Genomic DNA, 9,787 nt, shown 5'->3' on the forward strand with positions numbered 1-9,787 from the left:
TATACACACATATATATATATTGTGTGTGTGTGTGTGTGTGTGCGTGTGTGTGTGTGTGTGTGTGTGTGTATGTTTGTGTGTCTGTAGTTGTCTCCCCAACATCGCTTGACAACCAATGGTGGTGTGTTTACGTCACCGTAACTTAGTGGTTCGGCAAAAGAGACTGATAAAATAAATACTAGGCTTACAAAGAATAAGTCAAGGGATCGATTTGTTCGACTAAAGACGGTGCTGCTCCAGCATGGCCACAGTCAAATGACTGAAACAAGTAAAAAAAGTAAAAGAGAAAAGATCAAGAGGAGCAGTGTCCGTGATACGTACAATATCTCCAAGACAGAGAAGCAGCGGATACAAATAAACCACGACTCATTGATGGCTGTTAACTTATTTGTAACTCATGTACCCCCTCTATGTAGCCTGGCTTGAAGTAAGTAATCCTGCTTGGAAACATATTGTCTAGCAACGGGCCGGGCACCAAACTTCTGTTCCCAAATCACTTACTGTACTCTTATAAATAGTTGCACGCGGGTGGAGGCGCAATGGCCCAGTGGTTAGGGCAGCGGACTCGCGGTCGTAGGATCGCGGTTTCGATTCTCAGACCGGGCGTTGTGAGTGTTTATTGAGCGAAAACACCTAAAGCTCCACGAGGCTCCGGCAGGGGATGGTGGTGATCCCTGCTGTACTCTTTCGCCACAACTTTCTCTCACTCTTTCTTCCTGTTTCTGTTGTACCTGTATTTCAAAGGGCCGGCCTTGTCACTCTCTGTGTCACGCTGAATATCCCCGAGAACTACGTTAAGGGTGCACGTGTCTGTGGAGTGCTCAGCCACTTACACGTTAATTTCACGAGCAGGCTGTTCCGTTGGTCGGATCAACCGGAACCCTCATCGTCATTCCAGTTGCACGCGGGCATAAGTACCACTTGAATACTGGGGTGGATGTAATCGACTTACCCCCGACCCCCAAAATTGCTGACCATTTGCCAAAATTTGAAACCAACATGTTCTGACGTTCATTGCAGCATCATAATATCATCAGTTATGATGATTAAATGCGGTTGTCAACTGGTGTAGCTGTTTGCTGATAGAAGTCCATAAATAGGCGCAGGAGTGATTCCGGGTTCAGTCCCACTGCGTGGCATCTTGGGCAGTGTCTTCTGCTATAGCCCCGGGCCGACCAATGCCTTGTGAGTGGATTTGGTAGACGGAAACTGAAAGAAGCCTGTCGTATATATGATATATATATAAGTGGTGTGTGTGTTTGTTTGTGTGTCTGTGTTTGTCCCCCTAGCATTGCTTGACAACCGATGCTGGTGTGTTTACGTCCCCGTCACTTAGCGGTTCGGTAAAAGAGACCGATAGAATAAGTACTGGGCTTACAAAGAATAAGTCCCGGGGTCGATTTGCTCGACTAAAGGCGGTGCTCCAGCATGGCCGCAGTCAAATGACTGAAACAAGTAAAAGAGTAAAAGAGTAAAGAGAGTAAATATTCTAACTGGTTGGAAACAGCAAAAATACTTGAAAATATTTACTGCTATTTTTGTTATTTCGTACTATTTTACTTTATTTATTGTTATTTTTATTATTTTATCTTATTTTATTTTTAGCGGTTACAAAAACTATACAATCTCTCCAGAATATATTTCGGAAGATGCAAAGCGGTCATCAACCTTTGTTACCTGTTGCCCCCTCCCTCTCTCTCTCTCTTCCTCTTTCCGTCTCCCTTTCTCTCTCTCTCTCTCTCTCTTCTCTCTCTCTCTCTCTCTGTATGTGTGTGCGCGTGCGTGCGAGTGTGTGGTAGGTAGAGAGTTGTTAGACTTATTATTTTCAGGAAGAAGCAGTAGATTCTTAATAGTACAGAGATTATTAATAGTTTAATCTATCTTGCTGATATCATATAATTTTGTCTGGATACAAATCTTAAGAATTTACCATCTTAGCCTATATACTATCGGCATAGTTATACAAAATAGCATTATTGTTTTATATGATAATCAGATAAGGGGGGTTAGTATGTACTGGTCATCTGAGACGGTGGGGAGATAGTTGTGGTTGATGAAAAGTGTGGTCAGATGTGGAGAAAGTGAAGAAAGTGGGTTTTCTTGAGGATTGCAGTCACAAGGATGAAGGACTGGAGAAAGTGTTTCGTGCGTGCTTTGGGAAAGTCAGGAGCAATAAAAATGATGAGAATAGTAGAGACGAGTGAAAATGAGAAAATGCACCTTGTATGTTCAGAGGAAAAGAGTTCCAGTAGCAATAGAAGAAATGTTAACAGTTATTTTGCTTTATTAGTTCAATAATAGCAATAACGCAACGGAAAGTGCGAGGAATATTAATGCAGTATACGGGGATTGGACAATCAGCGTAAACCAGTGTTAACGGTGGTTTCAGAAATTCAGAGTCAGAAACGACAGCCTAGAAGACGAGCCAGGTCCTGGAAGATCTGTACATCTTTTATAGGCTAAGAAGGTAAGTTCTTAAGATTTGTATCCAGACAAAATTATATGATATCTGCAAAATAGATTAAATTATTAAGAATCTCTGTACTATTAAGAAACATTGATAGTATGTATGTGTGCCATACTATGATAGTATGTCTGCGTGCCATACTATGATAGTATGTCGGAGTGCCATCCGATATGCCTTTATTTTCTACAGGTTACACTCATCTGAGTGCGGTTATGCTGGAGCACCGTCTTGCAGGGTTTAATGGTTCATGTAGACCTCAGTATTTTCGTACGTTTTTAAAGTCTGAAATGTAATTTATCGAACTCTCTTTGTGGAATTACTTATTAAAATACTGATATAATCTATTATATACTCACCATCCAGTAATTGAAACCAATAGAATAAACGCAGTCATGTATGTATGTTGTGTGTGTGTGTGTGTGTGTGTGGTGTGTGTGTGTGTGTGTGTGTGCGTGTGTGTGTGTGTGTGTGTGTGTGTGTGTGTGTGTGTATTTGTGGACCTATGCTTGTACATCTATTAATCCCGCATAGGAACTTATAAAAATTTGAGCTGGTGTAAGTTACAGTGTGGAGGCACATGGCCAAGTTGTTAGAGCAGTGGACTCGTGGTTGAGGGATCGCGGGTTCGAATCTCAGACCGGACGATGAGTGTGTTTATGCGCGAAATACTTAAGCCCCACGCGGCTCCAGCTGATGGTAATAGCGAACTTCTGCTGACTCTTTCGCCACAACTTTCTCTCACCCTTTCCTCCTGCATCTAGCAGCTCACCTGAGATGGACCGGCGTCCCATCCAGGTGGGGAACCTGTACGCCAATGAAACCGGGAAACCGGCCGTTATGAGCCAGGCATGGCTTGAGAAGAAACGAGTAAGTTACAGTGTGCGACTACTAAGAGTGATGCAGCCCTTAGCTTTCGTTGATGCATGTCGCCAGAAGATTACGCTGATATAAAACCCACTGTGCAAGGAAAACACTTGTTTAGTTTAGAGATCTCATGTTCTCAAACTCGCAATTTTGACACCAAATTTCTTGCTTAATCTTTTTCTTGGCTCATATCAATAGAATATGAAGAATCCGTAGTATACTGTTCAAGCCACTTGGGATGGAATGGGGTGGGGATGGGGATAGGGGCTTAAAATCTGCATAAGAACTACTGACTGTCATTCATTTTTTGTCAGTGATGATCTGCTTCGGTTGTGTGTGCACAATTATCAACGACTCTGTATGTTACACACACACACACACACACACACAATGGTATAATAGAAATAACTAAGAGTCGCTAGCAACAAGTAATGAAACAGCAAAAACGCAAAGGTGTGTATTAACATAAAAGATAAAATATATATATTAACGACCGAAGTAGTATTGATTCCGAGAGGTAATATTTATCCGCACTTAAACGTGGCTGTTCTGTTTGAACGAACTTTATTGGGTTAGTTACCATACACACTTATTTTATATCTCTAGCGGGGAGATCAACCTCCTCCCTCTCAGCGCCGAGACCACTAGATCATGTGATTTCGATCTTGCTTGGCCTTGTCGATGATGGACGCTCAGCCGCTAGAGATAGCAGTGACTCATCTCCCCGCCGGCGATACATAGAAAAACAAAGAGGCGGCGAGCTGGCAGAATCGTTAGCACGCTGGGCGAAATGCGTAGCCGTATATCGTCTGCCGTTACGTTCTAAGTTCAAATTCCGCCGAGGTCGACTTTGCCTTTCATCCTTTGGGGGGTCGATAAATAAAGTACCAGTTACGCACTGGGGTCGATGTAATCGACTTGATCCGTTTGTCTATCCTTGTTTGTCCCCTTTATGTTTAGCCCCTTGTGGGTAATAAAGAAACAGATACATAGAAAAACAATATCAGAAGGCGGTGAGCTGGCAGAAACGTTAGCACGTCGGGTGAAATGCTTAGCGGGTATTTCGTCCGTCTTCACGTTCAGAGTTCAAATTCTGCCGAGGTCGACTTTACCTTTCATCCTTTCGGGGTCGATAAATTAAGTACCGGTTACGCACTGGGGTCGATGTAATCGACTTAATCCCTTTGTCTGTCCTTGTTTTCCCCTCTATGTTTAGCCCCTTGTGGGTGTGCAATAAAGAAATAAGAACAGGCGCTGGTGTCGCGATTAGCCAGCGAGCTTATTAAAAATATGTACTATATTAGCAACGACAGGGATTTATCTCTCTGCTAGCGATATAAACAAAAGTGCATTTTGCACTAAGAATTCTGTATGAGAGTTTCTCACATGGTAATTACTGCAGTATAGTTTGCTCTAGTAGAATATCCACGTTTAAGTGGGGATAAATAAAAGATAGTCTTGATTTATTGAAACTGTCTCTTCATCAAGAGATTGCTTCGTAGCAATTTGTACCAACTACAAATGAGAAGGGAAGACAATCTTAAGAACCAGGAATTCTTCAAAATTGATAGGCTTTTAAGGAAAATACAGTCTGATTGCTTGAAGACAAAAGGAGCACAGCTGTGAATTTGCCTGCCTCACTTGGCCTCATCAGCATATATATTTTATCTCCAGCTGAGCTGATTATGTGTTTGTGTGCTTGTGTTTGCAAGACAGAAAGAGGAAGACAGGTGTATTAAAAACAAGTAGATGTATTAGTTTGACGCTCAGGAATGTGAGAAAGTCATTAACGTTTCGAGCCTACGCCCTTCAACAGAAAGGAATAGCAGAAAATACGTACGGAATATAAAAGTTCAAAAGATTCAAAAGTCGTGAAGAGAAGAAGAAAAGGAGGAAAAGGAGAGAAAAGGAGAAGAAAAGAAGAATTATCAACCAAACAGTTTTACTAGGACATAACTTGTTATTAGGGTAATTATTTTTAAAATTCCTATATTTACTTTTATAATATAAAAAGGGTCTTAAAGAAGGGTTATCTCCCTTACGCCGCAAAATTACAGTTGTTGTTATTCGAACTAAAATTTATGTTCTTATTACCATTATGACATGTTTTGATGTCCTGATTAATAGAGGTAGAATTAATGTCAATAGGGTTAATATAGGTAATTTTTTTCTTTATAGCCTGCTTTAAGTAATGCAGAATTATAAAGTTCGGCTTTATCGTTGAAGGTATCAACATTGGCAGATGATCTAGAAAGTCTAAATGAAATATTTCTAACTAAATTCCTAGTAATAGCCTTTGGATGATTACTGAAAGAGCTAATATATTTTAGATTAGTTGAAGGTTTATGGTATGGGAAATATGAATCATTATATAAGTTAAGGGTAATATCCAAAAAGTTGGCTTTATTTAGATCGTCGAAAACAATGCTTAAGCTCATGTTTCGAAAAATTTAACCAACCTATTTTTAACCCGTTGTAATTATTGGTTAGAAGCATTTTGAAGGTAGAGTAGACAATCATCACGGTATAGACCTCCATTGATGTTTGTGAATTGGTCAGCCGCCTCATAAAGGATATATATAGCGACAAAATCAGCCAATGGTGCTGAGTCAGAACTTCCCATCGTGACTCCCACACGAGTCTTCACAGCAAGAAACTATTTGTCGTTCATACGTTTATACTGTGTACATTAAATGATATGTGTGTGTATATATATACATATATTTATACATATGTCTTTTATATTTTGCTTGTTTCAATCAATAGACTACAGCCATTTGGGGGCACCGCTTTGACAATTTTTTAGTCGCATAAGTCGACACCAGTACTTTTATTTATAAAAAACTGGTACATACTCTATCGCTTTCTTTTGCCGAACCGCTAACAAATAGGAACTTAAACACACCAACACTAGTTGTCTAGTGTTGGTGAGAGGCAGCCATAAAGACAGACACGCATACACAAACATACGTACACGCCTATATATACATACATTCATAATACATATATGCTTTTATATATGCATATATATATATATATATATATATATATATATATATATATATATATATATATATTATATATATATATATATATATATATATATATATATATATGTATTATACAACGGGCTTCTTTCAGTTTCCATCTACCAAATCTACTCACAAGGTATTGATGGGTCCGACGCTGTAGCAGAAACAATTTGCCGAAGATGCCACGTAGTGGGACTGAACCTGCAACCGTAAGGTTAGCAGGCAAACTTCGAACCACACAGCCACTCTTGCGTCTATAAATACACACACGCACACACGCATACACACACACACACACACGCATCCTATTGATATCATTATTATAGTATTTATGTTTTACTCTTCTATCTGTATTGAGTATTTTCCATAGTCTGCGGGTAATTTATTCCGAGAATAACCAAAAAGTGTTCGTATGTGTGCATAAGTATAGGTATTTGAATATATATATATATGCGTGCGTGTGCGTGCATATGATGTTAGTAGGAGACAGGGTGAGTAACGTGTGAGAAAATGAGACACATAAAGAGTGTGGTAGAAGAAATGATATACTGATACACTGACAGAAGTATTATATCAGTAAATGAAACAACGAGACAGTTAGAGGAAGAGGGAGCGGGGAAGCAATAAAGTTGATATACAGACTGGTAGAGAAACAGTTATTGCGATGTGTTAGACTGATACAGTGAAAGAGAGAGAGAGAGAGAGAGAGAGAGAGAGAGAGAGAGGAGAGAGAGAGAGAGAGAGAGAGAAAGAGCAATATCTAATCAAGCTATGGAGACTACTCTCTACTGTAGAATTAGTTGTCAAACTGCGTCGACTTGAAATATGCCTCACAATTGACAGAAGCTTATTTCAAATGAAATTTCAATGAGTCTGCTCAACAGAGCAAGACAACTTCCAAAGGTGAGACCGTTCACCGAAGAATAGCGTCGTATGGTATTCTCGAATATATTCTATCTTATTATGTTCTCTACATCTTTCAATTTATTGAAGGGAAAACATTAAAAGGCCACCACATTGACCGCTACTTTATATGGTCGTTTAATATTAAAAAGTCACCATGAAGTCATGTGCTGAGAGGGTGAAGTAATTTGGTGGCTGTCAATGAGGTGGTTAAGACGTTGTTGGGGTTTGGCAGTCGTGTTGTTATTTTTACTGTTCTTGTTTAGCCCCAGGTCAACCCTGATTGAACAGACCAGTGATCAAAGACATTCTAACCATGAAATTTTGACTTTTTCTCATTTGCAGAGACCCCCATTAATACATTATCCAGCGTGTCTCCTTTTATATGTCAGTTGGGTGTGGGTGAAGAAGATTTGGCTGCTATTTCTAGCATATCAGTAAACTACATAGAAGCTTTCTAGCTGGCTAGTTGCTGGTACTAATGTAGCTGTTGTTGTTGTTGTTGTTGGTGGTGGTGGTGGTGGTTCTAGTGGTATTGTTGTTCTTGGTCGTCGTTGTAGTAGTAGTAATCGACTGCAATTTTAGTGTTGGCGGTGAGAATCTGGAGCGAGATGTTATTGTGGTGATTCTTGTGGCTGTGGAAGAATTGGTAAAATCTACGATATTTTTAACGACAGTCATTGAAGATTGTTGAGGTTTTAGCTCCATTATTTAAAAGTATCGGTGGCAGTAGTAATGTGCTAAAATAAGTAGGATAAATTTGATGACAGTGTATAGTGTTGTATACGCTTTTCATATTGTAATATATGAGGTTTCAGTATGCAAAGTATTAGTATAATAGTAATAGTAGTAATAGCATCTTGTTTTAAGAATAACGTTACTGTTGTTGGGGACACTAATAATTTTGTCGTTGCTTATTACTATTGTATAGCAAATACACTGGGAAACAGAGAATTTAGTGCTTGAGATATTAAATTGTTTTTAGTTAAATTTTGGTCGCTGATTCTAAGTATGTCATCAGTAATTCTGGTTATCGAGATATGTAACACTCCTTATTGCCATGCGTACAGCCGATCTGATACAAGGATCGTGACTACAAATCATTGCCTTTTGGATAAGAAAAGGGTTTCATACAAGAGGAATATGTTTGTTTATGATTCAGTTATATCCATTCAATCAGATATTAATTAAACAAGCGTAGAAAGTTACCACTGATACAATGTTCATTACTAAAACGTCGCACGAAAGTGGTGTGTCAGAGACTTCCTGTGGTCAGCTGCCTCAGTACAATTACGTAGAATGCTCCAGCTGTAATCCGTCATCATATAAGTATCCTAGTACCCACAGTATATTTCTTCCACAGATTTTAAATCTTGGTGGAATCGTTCGCCCTGTTCATCACTTAAGTCAGCAAGGTCGTCTGAGGACGATCCAAGCGACTGTGGAGCTAATGTACTTTGACACTCATTTTACAGACGATTTGACTGAAAGAAGAGAGCATGTTCTCAACCAGATCAGAGTAGTTATCTGCTTTATAGTTGCCAAGAAAATTTTTTACAACCAGATTGAAAGAAGGCCATTCATCTGTTTCAGTATTGTTCATTGAATCTTGAAAATATGGATCTTTCATGAGTTCCTTGATATGTGACCCGTTGGAAATACTTACCTTCAGCATCTCCATGATCAGTGCTGGAAATTTTTTATATACGTAGTCAAATGAGTCCCCTTCTTTATTCAAAACCTTTTCAGACTGTTTCACTAAATCAAGTCTGAGATGCAGATGTAGAAAAATGATCATTTCTCTGTCCACCACTTTTGCGATTATATTCTTTTCTTCAACGACCATGTTTACTCTCAGAGGCCATTGCTTTCTCACCTAGTGCTCATCCACAGGAATATTATGCCAGAAACAGGCAAAGCAAGGATACTTGGTTTATCAACTCTACTGGTCCAGAGGAAAATTTACTATCATAAGATCCATGCTGATTAGTCATTGGTGATCGTGGTATGATACCGTGTGTAAAGCCAGGACGACTGTTTCTTGCTGTTCATCTATCTTAATTGAGTGACTATTTGGGCTTGTTCTGTATTTGTTGCAGTTTTGATAAGTTAATTATTTAAAGAACTAGAGCTGCTAGAAACAAATGAAGGTCATATTTTTGCTCAGAAACATGAATCGCGTCTAAAATCTAAGGCACAAAAAAAAAAAAAAGAAAGATTTCATTTGTTCCCCAGCGTTGTTATTACAGGTAAGTATGATTTATCAGCCTTCGCACTTTACACGTTACAATCGTACATGTCAGTAATGAGAAAAATGCTATTATTAACACGAGAATAGAAGGGGAGAAATTGTGAAGCGCAAGAAATACTGGTAGAATATCGGAGAGGGATTTAAAGATGGACTAGTTGGCACGCAAAGGACAAATGACGTAAAGGAATGAAAACATGATTGGGAGTAATGTGATGAAGATATGAGATAAATATGAAGCAGGTGTTCCTAAGTTCAGTGGTGATATTCTG

This window comes from Octopus sinensis, linkage group LG9, assembly GCF_006345805.1.
Source record: "Octopus sinensis linkage group LG9, ASM634580v1, whole genome shotgun sequence".
In the NCBI taxonomy this organism is placed as follows: Eukaryota; Metazoa; Mollusca; class Cephalopoda; order Octopoda; family Octopodidae; genus Octopus; species Octopus sinensis.